Source organism: Notolepis coatsorum (assembly GCF_963971535.1).
Source record: "Notolepis coatsorum genome assembly, chromosome: 7".
In the NCBI taxonomy this organism is placed as follows: Eukaryota; Metazoa; Chordata; class Actinopteri; order Aulopiformes; family Paralepididae; genus Notolepis; species Notolepis coatsorum.
Window position 1 is genome coordinate 49,775,398 of NC_140171.1, and position 16,531 is coordinate 49,791,928.

Here is a 16,531-nt window from a genome sequence, read left to right on the forward strand (position 1 = left end):
GACGTTTTGATGAATGAATTTGAGAAAATGCCTTTATCTGTTCAAGCACTGTTATCTGATGATGAACAAGAGGGTGATGCACATGAGGTGTCACTGGTATAAACCAAAGGTTAATCAATTCAATGCATGTATGGATGATGTCCGAAACAGATTAAAACCATATTAATAGTGAAACTGTATAGCCTCCAAGCCTCTCTGACACATTCTTTCGGGGGTCACGCCTTGAAAACTTTGGAAACCATGTATTTATATAGTACATGATACCTAAGCGCATACAGTACAGATATCCTCATAAGTATCTATTAATTCGTATCAATTAGATACTATTTGGGCTTGTTTTTATCTACTTATTCTGAAAGAGTTGAACAAATTATTTTCGCTAGCAATATCTCATTCGATTATTCATTCCATTAAGCCTACTGCCAGCAGGGGCGCTCCAGTAGCACACCACAGAGCGAGCTGAGTCGCGAAGCTGTCGCCCCGGGTTCGTTTCCCATACCCGGTGGCCATATGCCGCCCTCTTCTCCTCCCGTTTCACCCTCTCTCCTCTGTCGGTCCTGCGTGGTCAGAAAAATCTGAAAATGCTATAAAAAAAATAAAAAATTTAAAAGCCTACTGCCAGCAGGCACATTTAAAGAAATATAATCTGATTGATTGGGGTAATGAGGGACATAAAATGTGCCTATAGATATGCATTTAACTTGTCGGCGAGGCTATTGAGCCATACTGTATTGTACCCATTCTGCAATCTGTTATAAAGTTTTCAATCAATCAATCAATGCCGTTAGAAAATCAGGATTTATGCGATCGACACCTGCTGTCTTTTCAGGTGAGGCGGATTTATTCATCGGGTTAATTGAATCTGGCTAATGGGACTTTTGATCGACTTAGTTGAACCAGGCACGGGGAATAGGGCCCAGGTCTCCCATCAGCTTCACATGTCGACACATCGTTCCATCTCCGGACCGATCCCACACAGAACAATGACCCCCGAGATTCACTTGTCCTTACACCGCTTTCTCCTCATGCTCATACCTGAGCACCATGTGTTGTTGAGGGAGGATGGCTGGCAGGCAGCTCACAGGACCGTGGTGTGTGCGTGTGTGTGTGTGAGAGAGAGAGAGAGAGAGAGAGAGAGAGAGAGAGAGAGAGAGAGAGAGAGAGAGAGAGAGAGAGAGAGAGAGAGAGATGTGGAGGGTTGTGGACACATGCATGCTTTGAGTCAGTCCCTGCTGTGTGTATGTGAAGAGATAGGAAGTGTCTGTGTGTGTGTGTGTGTGTGTCTATATGAGTTACAGCTATAGTATAAAGTATGCAATAAAAATAATTAGCCTATAAACACACAAAAACGCAGACACAGACAGTCTCTCTCTCACTCTCTCACTCTCAGATAATCCTGTTGCTGGACTTGTGTGTCTGACTCTGCATCGACACACTGCTTTCTCACATGTCCTCTGCAGCCTACAACTATCTGACTAGCACATCCCTATGCAGAGCTGTTTCTACGCCTGTACGTCACAGCCTGCTAAACAGCTGTGCTCAAGAGAGCCAAAAGCATTCTAGTGTGTAAGTGTGCATAGTTTGTGCCAAAATGTCTCTTGTGTTACTGTGAAAGCCTGTGCAGGACCCAACCAATAAAAAGCTAGAGCATACAAGAGTAACATTTTATATTATGTAGCCTATGTGAACTTTTATATCCAAAGCTAATTCAGTCAGTATATGAACCTACAGGTCTCTACTCATTATATTATAAACTGCATGCCATCAAGGGCAGATTGTCATCAAATATGGAGTGAGAGTCTACAGTCTATATTGGGTGCATACAGAGTATCATAATTAACCAACAATTAAGCTTGTCTGGACATTTATGAGTCATGCAGTGATCAGAAAAGTAAACACATTTTCGGTTCTAATCTATAGAATAGTCTAAAAAGTATAGCTTCCCGCGCACACGCCCCCTGAGGATACAACCTGGGTATGATGGAATAATAATTGGATGTGACTTTGTCTGTGCGATGATGATGCCTCCATTTCACACACAGCCAATACATACACACACGCATATGTTGTCGCCAAATACATACATGTTATGCCGCACCCCCTGGTGAAGAGAAGAAGAAAGAATAAAGAAGTGGTTTTGGATTTTTCTATAATAGTAGATTTCGACCGCTAAAAATATAATAATATTTTTTTAAATAAATAATAATTACTAATTTTAAGTATGTTTGTGTTTAAAGTGCACAATAACGTGTAATATATCAAATATAAATCATTGTTTGTGTGTCCTTTTCATCCCCCTCTCTCTTCTCAGGCACTAGAAATATAGCCCCACTGACTCGGTGTCAGTGCGCAACGCAGCCAATTGAAAAATTCACAGGGCAACATAAATTAACCTAGCAACTAATTTTAATCTTTAATCTTCAAATATGATGCCTGAAGAGTAAGGTCGCTTTCACACAGGGGCTGTTTGGTCCGGATTATCGGACCAGAATTCGATAGTCCGGTTTTTCGGGTTTGTGTGAATGGCGTCGAACTCGGTCCGCGGACCAAACAGGCGAACTCTGGTCCGCCTGAAAACGTAGGTCTCAGTTCGCTTCATCGGACCAAACACGAACCAAATATAGGAAGTGCTTATTATTACCACTGCTCGCAGCATTCAGTGCAAAACAAGCGCACTGCATCTATCTCTCTATCTATCTATCTATATCTATCTATCTATCTATCTATCTATCTATCTATCTAACTGTGCATCTTGGGAAGAAGGAAGAAAAAACGTGGCTTATTATATTGTTATTATTATATATATATAACAACGTGGTGTACAAGTTGTTTAGCGAGAGGATGGTGGTAATCGGCTTCATTAGAACAACTCGCCTCCGCTGATCTGGAGGGCTCGCAGTCCACACACAGACACACACACGCGCGCACACACGGGCTCGCAGCCACACGGGCTCGCAGCCACACACACATTTCCACTGTCCAATAGACGAGCGCCCTTTTCGACCGCGTGACATTGTTCAGATAGTTTGGTGCGCCTGACAGATTGCTATGTGAACGCAGGCGAACCAAATGAAGAATGCAACAATGTTGCAACTTCACCACCAGAACCGCACCGAGTCCACCAAAACTACATGTGAAAGCGACCTTATTGTCTATTCACTCTATTGGCTGAGCGTGGCATTCGTGTGACATCACGTCCCGAATCACGTCCACCAGGAAATACCAAATGCTAATAGTTATTGATGTCGTCGTCGGAAATTGATAATAATCACAAGATATATTCAGACAGTGTTGGATTTAACTAAATGTATTTATATGGACATGTTTATGGAAAGTTCAAGCCTGGACAACAAAGCTTCTCGAAGGGTTAAGTGTGACACGCGACAGCTCTTCCAATTCGTATGTGATGTTCTACAGCAGCAAAAATAAGTAAGCCTTAATATATACTGTTCTGTAGTTACTGAAACTGATTGAATATGGCTGCCCGCCATGAATAATTTTCACCAGCCGCCACTGCGTGTTATGGATTATTTCTTTCCCTCCAGGATCCTCAGCTGTATAACACATGAAAGAACAAATTGGTCATGATAATAGGATCAGAGCCTCTATAGAGCGAATGTGAGTTGATTGATCGGTGCCCACAGGGGTCTTGTGTACATAAAGATATTTGATACCTGTCGATCGATACCTCTCTGAGTCTCGTTGTCTAAGGATGGAAAGAAGATTGTGCCTCATCCATTGTGGTCCTTTATTGGTAGTCCGCTGCATGCTGTATAGTTTTTGCCAAACTAAATCACTCCAGCAGCCTTAACATAGGGCTTTTTCATTATGGAAACCTTAACGTTTACTGTAAGCAAGGAAGTGAAACGGGCCTGGGGGCGGTGAGTGAGGGATGAAAAATAGAGAGGAGGTATGAAGAAGTACTTGTATTTTGTTTCATGTTTCCTTTGAATTTGAGTTAGAGAGGTCTGCTTATGTAATGCAGCCAAGGACCAAACTTAGACTACATAAAAGAAAATGTAGCTGCACTATGTAAGACTGGCACCCTGTGGCTGTGAGAGGCAACTGCATCTTGTTTAAACATGATGGATAAGTCATGGTGGCCGAGGGGTGTTCTTTTTATCATGAAAGATGAGAGGGAGAGGATCAGCATCAAATGGACTCTATTTGGTTAGAAAGCTTAAGTAATCGATTAACTTGCAAACTAGGTTAGACCACCCAAATCTGTGTTCTTATTTAATTATACCTCCCAGAGTATGGTGCTAATAGTCTTAGTATTTTCCATGCACGTACATGAAACAGTTAGCATTAGCTTTACTATGCTACAGATACAGCGCTGAGAAATCAAACCTCTACTGCGCCTCTACCACTCCTCCACCACTCCACTCCAAACTGATTTTGTGACTCCTATTGTTCTGGACCTTCACACCTCCACTGCCTCCCACAGGCTGGGGAGATTTTCATCTTAAATTTGTATTCGTCCCAAATGTCCCAGCACCAGCTCAAATTTCTTAGCTTTTTTCACTGTTTACTTATCATGCATTGCAACACTAATTTATGGTCAGTATCCCAAGTCAGACTGCCCATATAAAAATGATCTTGGTGGTCTGAGGGCAGTAGCCCCCGACCCCCTCCCTGGGGAAGCACTTAAGTTAAGTACCCCCCCCCCCCCCCCCTTTGTTCACAGTTTTGGCCCAGCCACCAGCCCCCGAAAATTAACACCTGAGTGCTAGACTTAAGTGGCACACAAGCAGCAACAAGCAGCAGACAAGCAGCAGTATTGGTTTGATTTTTGAGCGCTGCATACACTTTTGAGCTACTATCAACTCTGGGAGAACCATGCTAATGCACTCTAGTTATATAGTGTTAGCGGAGGGGTTATGCTAAGGATGGCTCCAGTGTGTAATCGAGCCATGATCTGAGGGTTCTCATGTGAGATACAGGACAGCTGAGGATTCTCATGGTGACACAATGATAATGAAAGACACAATCTTGACACAATGTTAACAACCATGGATGATAATGAGGACAGTTATTTTCCACAGAGCTGTACGATTTCAAGAGAGATAAAAGAATGTATTGATTAAATAAAGGAAGCGTTAATTGTTCAGCTTCAACACAATGCACTGGTAAATGCCATTAACTCATGTCTCACTATGATTCAATACATTCAACATCTTATTCTTAACAAGAAAATTACTGTAGAAATAAATTCTCGTTAATCTGTACATACCTGTATTCAACAACACATTAACAACAACAACACAGTTTAACGCCCACCCAGCATGACAGATGTGTTACGTATGGGGGTGAGTAGTAGTGAGTCCAATGGTGGAGGAGACAAGGAGAGATGGAGATAGGTAGCTATTTCTAAGGATGTGTCTTTATTAAAGCACACAGAGCAGCGATAATCCAGGAAAGACGCCGGGCGTCAACAGAGAGAACAGGCAAAAGTAATATAAGTGCATCGCGAGTGGCTCAGCAAACTCTGACCAGCTCCTTCCCACACGAACGGTTTTCTGAAGCCTCGACAACCAACAAGGGAACAGAGAAAGAATAAGTAGTCACCAACCAAACATTCCAATCAATTAGCAGTGACAGCAACAGTGGAGAGTACCTATCAGTGACAACACAGGAATGTGGGCGTGAAAACCAAAATGCAAATACCAACCACCAGGTGAAAACAACAAGCTGGATTCCCGGGAGACATAGGGTTATGGTTGTATCCAATGGGTTAGGTGTACCTGAGTAAGGGGGGTTCGGGGGTAGGTGTATTCTTCTGAAAAGTTGCAAATCTGTGTCTCTCTCTTTCTTCTCTCTCTCTCCTGCTCCCCCCTCCCTCTTTCTCTCTCTCTCTCCTCTCTGACCGTTGTTTATCCCTTCTGGTTTAGGTGTGATGCGTGTAATGGATGATAATTGGCGGGTACAGATCCATTAACACATTGACCGCCAATAACGTTGTGGTTTGCTGGTCATGCGAATTCTGCCAAGCCACGGCGTACAACGTTATTGAGATCATATTTAATTTTTTCGCCATGGTATTCATAATTCCGCCACCCAGCCTCTGCTGAGACAGTGGGACTCTGCACAACCGTGCAACGCTTCAATACCGCCGCCTGGTGGATGATCGGGCGAGTTACAACCGGAAATGGATCTGGTGATCTCGGTGCATCTGGGAAATCCGTCCGGCAGTCACATATTGTTGCGGGACTCTAGACACACATCCGTGTATATGGATTGCTGCCATAACTCAATAATCGATATGATTTGGGCGTTTATTGCGCCATGGATCTAGTCGATCGATGTCAAATAAGTGGGATCTTTTTCCTCCAGTCTCATCGGCGAACGGTAAGAGGACAGTAACGTTACTTTCAGCTTGATTATTTATTCTTTTCAATGCAAACCGCTCTGATCAATATATCACCCATACTACATAAAGCATTTACTGACGATCACGGAATTATAAACGACCCCCCCCCCTTTCATCCGCGCATGATGAGTCATAACGTTTAGGATCGTATTCAGTTGGATTTTGTTATATAGCGTGTATCGCGAATAAACTGCAATCGATAATCTATATCAGTGGTCACCAACCTTTTTAAGCCCAAGATCACTTTTTTTTTTTTGGTGAAGGCAAGATCTACCTATTGAAGCGTTGAGATAGAAAGACAGCCAAGATTGGCCTTTAAACTAAATGACTTTTATTTGCCTGTATTCTAATTACATGCAATGCTTTGGTCCAACATTAAAGTAGAACTATTATGTACTTTCTCAGTCAGTGCTAAGTGCAGTCATCTTATGCAGCATCACTTTTCACATCAAAACAAAAGTAGAACTGTAATGTGGACTTTCTCATATTATTAACATTGACAAACATATTTACAATTAGCATTTTATAAAGTAGAACTGTAATGTGTACTTTCTCAGTCAGTGCTAAGTGCAGTCAGTGCTAAGTGCAGCATCAGTTTTCACATCAGAACAAAAGTAGAACTGTAATGTGGACTTTCTCATATTATTAACATTGACAAACATATTTACAATTAGCATTTTATAAAGTAGAACTGTAATGTGTACTTTCTCAGTCAGTGCTAAGTGCAGCATCACTTTTCACATCAAAACAAAAGTAGAACTGTAATGTTTACTTTCTCAGTCAGTGCTAAGTGCAGTCAGTGCTAAGTGCAGCATCATTTTCACATCAAAACAAAAGTAGAACTGTATGTGTACTTTCTCAGTCAGTGCTAAGTGCAGCATCACTTTTCACATCAGAACAAACGTAGAACTGTAATGTGTACTTTCTCAGTCAGTGCTAAGTGCAGTCAGTGCTAAGTGCGGTCAGTGCTAAGTGCAGCATCATTTTCACATCAAAACAATAGTAGAACTGTATGTGTACTTTCTCAGTCAGTGCTAAGTGCAGCATCACTTTTCACATCAAAACAAACGTAGAACTGTAATGTGGACTCTCAGTGTAAGATAAAAAAAAAAAAAAAATTTCATGGAAAGATCTACAGGGACAGTCTCAAAGATCGACCAGTCGATCAAGATCGACGGGTTGGTGACCACTGATCTATATTATGCGTTTAGGCCTATAACTAGCGTTCTAGGAATTACTGCAGAAAACGATAAAACATACTTATATTCTAGACGGTATTTTCGTATGAATCTATTAATGAAAAAGTATAACGTTCCTACATCCTGAACGATAGATAATCGATGTTGAATGGGCCATAGTAATGTCAATTTAGCAAACCTGTTAATCTGTAGACCGTTTTCGCCTAAAGGTACATGCCTAAGTAAATGGAAGATTGCTCCACTTCTGCAAGGTAAATTTGCATGTTCTTGGTATCTACGAACATCTAGGGACCTGGGGGTATGTATTTCCAGTGTCAGAAATATTGTGTCTGTAAATTGTAAATTGTAATGAATAAATTAATTATGATTTATGATTTTGATGATGATGATCAAAAATGTATACGGGTAGGAGAAAATGCTCACTGAGCTCATTCACCACCTTATTGCGATCATGTGTACAAAAAATCTAAGCAAATGAACCGCGGGAAGATGATTAAACAGAAGGATTTGTAGATACAGTAATTAATGATAATCGACTCTAATTATAAATTCATATTTGACCTTGAACTTGACCTTTACCTTATTATGGCCAAATCATACATCTATGGATAGGGAAAATGATCCTATTTCCAATGGCAGGGTTGAATCTGGATTTAGTCATTTCTTGCGGTTTTTACGATAATTAGCATTTTCCAATAAAACATATAAAACATCGGTACAAATTTAAATATACACTTTCTACTGTTTTTGATAGGGTTATGGTCTCTACTCTTGGCTACAAAAAAAATATTTAAAAACATTGACCTCTTAACATCCAAGGGCCCACATGTGGATGATTCTTTGCCGACCTCTAGTGGCTTGGGTGTGCATTTCTTTTAATACAATATATAGATATTATAAATTAAATTAATTAAAGCCCTATTTGTTGCCTGTCGATTGCCCTTTCAGGTTACAAAATCCGTTCAGCGGTTCTCGAGTTACATGCCGATATGTGAGGCGTGCCCCAAAGTACGCAAAAGTACACATTACCACTCCCGACTCCTGGTGTTCTAGCTCCGTCAATCATTTGGCAAGCTCGAAAATCTTTGCACAGGGTTGTAACCAATGAGTGTGGCTTTCCAATGATACCCCATGATATGATAATTGGGGATCTAATACGGTCTCTATTGATCGATTTATGATAAAGAAAAGCCTTTACCCTATGCCACTCACGGCTTTTCTCGGGTTTACGCCCCGACCGTTGAATACCTCGGGTATTTAAAAAAAAAAATTATTAGCGATCTGAAATCATATTGCATCACGCGAGCCTACCGTTGAAGATCCAGGGACCGCCGGCGCTCAGATGTGAAAAAAGCGCCCCCTATCGTCTCCCAGATGGTAAATCACCCTTTTGGAATGGACTCAATGAAAGTGAATGGGAGAACGGATTTCTGACTCCACATTTTACTTCTCACTGATGCAGCCGGGGTCTACCAGAGTTCATTCTGGAGCCTCTGAGCCGCGCGGATCATGTGTTATACTGTACACACGATGGATCAATACATTTATCGATTTTTTCGAATGGCGATCGGAAATTGGAATAAACCATTTGGATACCATCTGACCTCAGGTAAGGAATCTATGTTATCAGTGTTAGGATAATCAGACTCGTTTTCACGGATATATAAGCGTTTATGTGATATGTGATATGGCTGTTTTGACTGTAAAAGCCATGAGGAAATAAGAGCAGCGATTATCAGCGCACGGCACGAGCGTGCACACACATATACTATCGATCATCTAGCGTTTATTTGAAAACGATTCATAAATAGGCCGACAAATGACAACGTTCTGGAATATTCCAGTAAAAGGCGATTATCATAGGCATGGGTTGTTTTTCCCCCGAAAACTGGTGATTTTCAAAATGCTATCAAACGGAAATGAAGCGATAATTGCCAATGTTGACTGGAAAATGATTCTTTGATAAGCGATGGGCAGATTAGACACATAGCCATACTTTAAAACATAGATTAGGCGATATTAACGTTAATATTGGCCGTGGATGGTGGCATTCAACAGGGTAAAAAGGAAAACACGGCCGGCACTGAAAGTGTTAAGGCTTAACAGGTTAAAAAGTTATAGCCCTGCAAAGAAGGTGAACATGTCCATAGGCTTAGACTGGTGGCAGTGATCATACATTGATGGATAGAAGCATGGCAGTCAATGTGTTAATGAACTATTGTGTTGACATATTGATTTAATGTCAAAAAGGGGGAATTGATAGGTTTTTAGTTCATTAATGCTAATATCTTATATATCTGAGCTCCCATTGTTGCTCTGTGTTTCTCCCTGCATCCGGCCTCACACACACACACACACACACAGACAGACAAGCACACACACACACACACATACACACCACACACATCTCCTCCACTCCACACGGCTGCACCCTTGTAGGGGCCTGTCTCTCTCCCTACATCTGGAATTCATCACCCCCTCGCCCCCCTTCTTCACACACAGGCACACACACACAAGCACACACAGACAAGCACACATACATACACACACACGCACCCCTCCCTTATCTTCCTTTGTCCATGAGGGGTATAAATGTCAATGTGTGTCATCATTCTGTTCTAGACTTAGCCCTGTGGAGGGCGACTGTTCTCTTCTCTGTGTGATCGACAATAAAGACTCTGTTTGAAATACAACTTTGTCGCTTGAATATCTGGTCAGCTGGTTCATATACATATCAATCCAAAGGACTTGGGTGGTTTGATATCCTTTCAATGCAGTTAGCCAAATCTTCTCGTTCTTACCGAACCAGCTCCTAAACAATTACAGAGTATATTGTCTTCCTCTGTCTGTTGCTGAATTGAGATCTCAGGCTGATAAGGTCCAAACTCAAACAAACAAAATTTTCTTGCAGTGTTCGTCTTTCAAAATGTGTTGTTTTGAGGGATTTAACTGAATGATCTGCCTCCAGCAAGGTCCGTGTATGCCACGGTCTGAACAGACTTCTCCAAGTATCGAGTAACAAGTGAGTGACGAACACATCATGTGATTCTGCCGAGCACTGAAAACAGCACCCTCAGACATCACATTACCCATATAGACGCTGATTGGCTCAATTGAATTGCTAGCAATGCTAGGACCGGCTGCGTTGCGCAGTGACGCCCACTAAGTGAAGTGAAGGAGCTTTTTCCAGCTTAGGAGGCTGTCCAAGGTCAAACCTTTTTTATCCCGTTCCGTTTTTGAAACGGTTATCCATGCTTTTATGACCTCTCGCCTTGATTATTGTAATGCCCTGTACGTGGGCGTCAGTCAGGCCTCCCTCTCTCGTTTGCAGTTGGTGCAAAACGCCGCTGCCCGTCTGCTGACGGGAACGCGAAAGAGGGAGCACATCTCCCCTGTGCTGGCTGCCCTCCACTGGCTTCCTGTGCGTTTTAGGATTGATTTTAAGGTTTTACTGTTTGTTTTTAAATGTTTGAACGGCTTGGCACCGGGTTACCTCTCAGACCTGCTGGAACCCTATGTTCCTCTAAGGTCCTCAGGTCCTCTGACCAGCTCCTCTTGGCCGTTCCAAACTCCAGGCTGAAGCTTAGGGGGGACCGTGCTTTTGCAGTGGCAGCCCCAAAGCTCTGGAATGAGCTGCCACTGCATGTTAGGCAGGCCCCCACTCTGCAGGTGTTTAAATCACGCCTAAAAACACAGTTATTTGCTCTGGCTTTTGTTTTTTAAACCGTTTTTTGAGAGATTGGCCTTTTTATGTGACACATTGTACTGTTTTATTATGTGTTTTTATTACATTTTTATGTTTTATGTTTTATCCTATGTTTGTGGACTTGTACAGCACTTTGGTCAACTTTGTTGTTTTAAATGTGCTATATAAATAAAGTGGATTGGATTGGATTGGAAGTGAGGCGTAAATGTCTAGTGCCCAGAAGAGACCCGGATGATATGACGCACAAACAGAGGGGGGATGACAAACAAACAATGATTTATATTTGATATATTACACATTATTGTGCATTTTAAACACAAACATACTTAAAATGAGTCATTATTATTTATTTAAAAAAGATTTAATGTATTTTTAGGGGTCGATATCTAAAATCCAAAACAACTATTTCTTCTTTCTTCTTCTCTGTCTACCAGGGGGGGCGGCGCCCGAGCGCCCTCTATGGACCAGCCGCCACTGGTTTGGTTATGTCACGAGTGTGACAAGACGAGGTATTTGTCTAATGTCTATTTTAAATGTTACAAGCTGCAGTTAACTAAAAGTTGTTGTTTGTTCCATGTTTCAAGCTGCTGTACTTATTTTAAAGTTGTTTCATACAGTGCAGAATATTTTGTCTGTAGTGTTATTGGCCAAAGAGAGCGCTGACGGTTTTTATTGTGCCTATTTATGATTTTATTGAATACTGTATTTTAGTTGTTCTTTAACTGTTTGCAAAAGAAGACACTTTAAAAAAATATATATTATTATTAATTATTATTATCTGCATTGCTTGCTTGTTACAAATTATTTGTGGAATAAATCCCACTTTTGGAAATAACTCGTCTTATTTGATCCTTAAATCCTTTCAATAAATTATGGTCATTATGAAACGACCAGTGGCGTCTGGTCACTAGAGGGCGCTAGAGCGCCGTGTTTGGGATTTTTCTATAATAATAGATTTCGATATATATATATAAAACATTTTTAAAATAAATACTCATTTTAAGTGTTTGTGTTTAAATGCACAATAACGTGTAATATTCGAAACATTTTAATAATCACAAGATAAATTCAGTACTGGATCTAACAAAATTTATTTATGGATAGGAGACACATTTATGGAAAGTTCAAGCCCGCCAGACCACAAAGCTTCTGGAAGACACGCAATGGCTCTTCCAATTCATATGGCGATGTTCTACCGGGCCGGTAGCAAAAGGAAAACTGAGTCTCAGCCTCTGCGTTATGATATTATGACATGAAAATGTAATTGTAGTGCTGTCAGACCCGGATACGGGTTGTCTTTTCCCTTTATTTTCTTCTCCCAGTGCTTCGTTTACATGTTTACATGTACCAGCCACCACTGGAAACAAAATAACGTATGGCATCATTAAAGGTATCCAATGGTGTTTTTGACCACTAGTAGGAAAGTGGCCCTCTAGTCTAGAGCACAGTATAAGAAAAGGAGTTCCTGAAAAGCTCAACTCGATTGGTCTTATATAGGGATGGACAGAAAATTCGGCCACCGGAAATTATCGGCCGAAAATGGTTAAAAAGGCTCTTTCGGCTTTCGGCCGAAAGGGTTTTAGCACCGAAAATATATCACTGAATGTCAAAGAACAGGGTTACGTTCTTATATATTTTCCCTCATCTTTGGCTAGGGAAATGCGGTTAACGTTGGGCTACTCACCCAGACCCTTGGGCTAATGGGTTTGAATGGAGTGGCCTTGGGTTATTGTTTGTATGTTCTGTTAATCATTTTAGCCCATCCATTAGGGATGGGCCATATGTGTTTTATGTGTAACCCGTCTGTGCAAGACGTTAGGGTTATTTTGTTTTATGTACTTCACCCCCTCCCCCCTCCGTTCACCTCCCCCTTATTCCAGCCATTTAGAGACCTGCCCACATTAGCCTCAATAGAAGCGTGTCGTATATTTCTAAATGAAAACATGAACATAGCCAACTGAAATGTACAAGGTAATGATTAGAAAGACAAAATGCTGATTGATAGAAGGGCCATTTAGATATCCCCATGTGAGTTATTTTTGTGACCCTAGGCTTGAGAGGGAGATCACCCCGCACTCAGCCAAATGGAGGACAATCTGGAGAGCAAAAGACTGTTTATGATGTTAATGCACATTCCACTGGTTGGTTAGCAGCTGTGGTTTAGGCCACCTCCAACTGACAAGAGAGGAAATCATTATCGTTGAAACAGGAACCAAACTCAGAATAACCGGTGAGATCAAAAAAGGTCATATTTACCCTAAGGAAGGAATTTCAGGTTACAACACGGCAGCTGCTGACGAAGACCCAGAGGTCAGAAAGGTGACACAGACTATTTGGAAATCTCCCCTTACACAGTAGAAGGCCACCAGGTACACATTAACTCTAATAGTTAGACTAGACGGTTTTTAGACCTCAAGGATATAGAGAAAACTAATAAAGTTACATGTAGGCATAACTCTTAGAACAATTAGAATAACTTAGTCACAATAAAGAATAGAAACTCTTAAATACTAGAAGGTAAAACTATACAAATATTGGTCACATTATTTAATCAGTAAATAAAGTGTTCTATTAAAGGACGGATATATAGGGTTTGTTGTCTGGGCTGTCTGAAAGTAGTCTGGTTCTTATCTACACTAGGTAAACATTTTGTCACAAGCATGATGATGTATTTCTCAGTGAAACGGATCCCCTCATCAAGTAAAGTGTCAGCAGATTCAAACTGTGAAAACCGTTGTCAGAAGACCCAAACGGTTGTGTCAGCGAAACATGTGGTCACAGGACACCAGCAGACAAGTTTCTGCTGGAATGTGACCAAAAATAGGCAGGCAGGGCTCGCTCTCTCCCCTCTCTCTCTCTCTCTCCCTCTCTCTCTCTCTCTCTCTCTCTCTCTTCCTCTGATAAAAAGGGCTGATGGCAACACGAAGGAGACACGACTCACACCAGAAGGGACCTGAAGAGACACGCCACACACACAGGGGACAGGCCCTGGGAGGCAGAGCCACACAGAACTCGAGAGCCGAGCAAGACACTCAGAGGAGACGGAGAAGGACCTGGAGAGCCACACAGAACTCGAGAACCGAGCCTGAGACTCGACAAGCCGGCTACTGAAGAGCCGATGACACAGAGAGCCATTGAGACCAGATGACTGAGCCGAGGTTCATAGCAGACTCCGCCGATACGAAATCAAGCACTCCCTGCCTGATCGGCGAGGAGACCAGGTTGTCTTGACAACCAGACCAGCGAACCACGAGAGAGAAGGCGCGTGTTGGCCTGGAAACCAAGACAACAACAAGAGAACAGCACCGAGAGACGATTAGATTGAATGAAAGAGACAATTAGATTGAACAAAAGAGACGATGTACTTGTTGATTCCTAAGCTGTGGTATTAATAAAACACTGCAGTTGTATTTTGACCACGTTGTCCGTCTCCCCTCACTTGAACCGAACATCTAAAATACCTAACCAATGCAGAGGGAAAGGGTAATAGAAAACTATACGATCACAAATAGAGATGAATGAAGCCAAGAAAGATACTTCAAGCGTCAAAAAAATATTGCATTACCAACAACCATACAACAACATGTATAGATTATGGCTAGTTTGAACATAATGATATGGAACACTGGTGGAATAAATAAACAACACAAACGAAAAAGCGTGCTCACACTGATGAAAAAAGAACAGGTGGACATAGCTCTGCTAAGCGAAACGCACATTTTAGAGAAAGACATAGATATGTTAGCGGACAACACATATCATAACATCAGTCACTCTTCCTTTGGAACAAGAACTCGGGGAGTAGCCATAGTCGTTAGACGGAAGTTGAATATTGAATTGAAGGGATTATGGTCTGATGCAGATGGTCGGATAACTATAGCTAAGATTTTACACAAGAACAGAAAAATAGCGTTGGTAGCGGTATACGCCCCAAATTTATACAAAGTTAGTTTCTTCACTACACTTACCAGAGCAATGTTAGACCTTCCCGAATACTCATTTATAATCGGTGCGGATTTTAATGCCATTTGGAACCCAAGGATGGACAAATCAAACCCCTCCTTTTCCAATGAACAAAAAAATGCATCTAATGCATTAAAGGATTGGTCGAAGATTACAGGTGTAAATGACTTATGGCGATCACTCAACCCCATGACCCGGAAGTACTCTTGTCGATCTGCGAGACATAATACATTATCCAGAATAGATTATGTTTTCACAACCCCGAGACTATTTGATAACTACGATGTGGAAATGATACCCAATGCATTGTCTGATCACTGTTATTTACTCTTAAAAGGAACATTTGGTATACTATCATCCCGAGCCCCAAGATGGCGATTTAACACGATGCTGCTTAATAACAAGGAATTCATTACACAAATCAAAGAAGCTTTTACGGTATTCCTACGGATAAATGCGAATTCGGTGCAGGACCCCAGAATATTATGGATGTCGACAAAGGGAATGATCAAGGATTTCACTGATAGCTTTTCCTCCCAAATACGCAAGAATCGATGCTCAAAACTGGCTGAACTGGAAACACTTTACTCAACGTTATTTAATTCTTTGCAATACAACAACTCGGTTCAACTGGAAAATCAAATCAATATACTAAAAAAAGAGATTAACGCCATATACAGACAACAATCTGAATTGCAAATACGTAGCACAAGACAACAGCAGTACTCCCAAGGTTCCAAACCAAGTCACCTATTAGCCATGCGACTAAGAGTCAACGCAAAATTTGCAGATATAACTACCATTAGAGCACAACGAGGACTTGTTACAGAACCCAAAGAAATAAACACGACATTCAAAGAATTTTACTCCAACTTATACAAATCAGAAACGACCTTCGATCAAAACAAAATGGACACATATCTTAATCAAATTAACCTCCCTAAACTTTCAGAGGATGACGCTAAACAGTTAGAAACACCGATCACACTAGATGAACTTAGGGAGGCCATATCTGAAATGCAAAGTGGAAGGGCCCCTGGAAGAGACGGTATCCCACCAGAAATGTACCTCTCTTGTTGGGACATAATTGGACCCTTATTACTAAATATGATTTTATACTCAGTCAAGGAGGGGAACTTCCATAAGAATGACAATATTGCACTCATAACAGTCCTCCTCAAAAAAGACAAAGACCCCACAGAGTGCGGTAGTTACAGACCTTTAAGCCTCCTCGGAACCGATATCAAACTGTACTCTAAGGTATTAGCCATCAGACTACAAAAGCATATGACG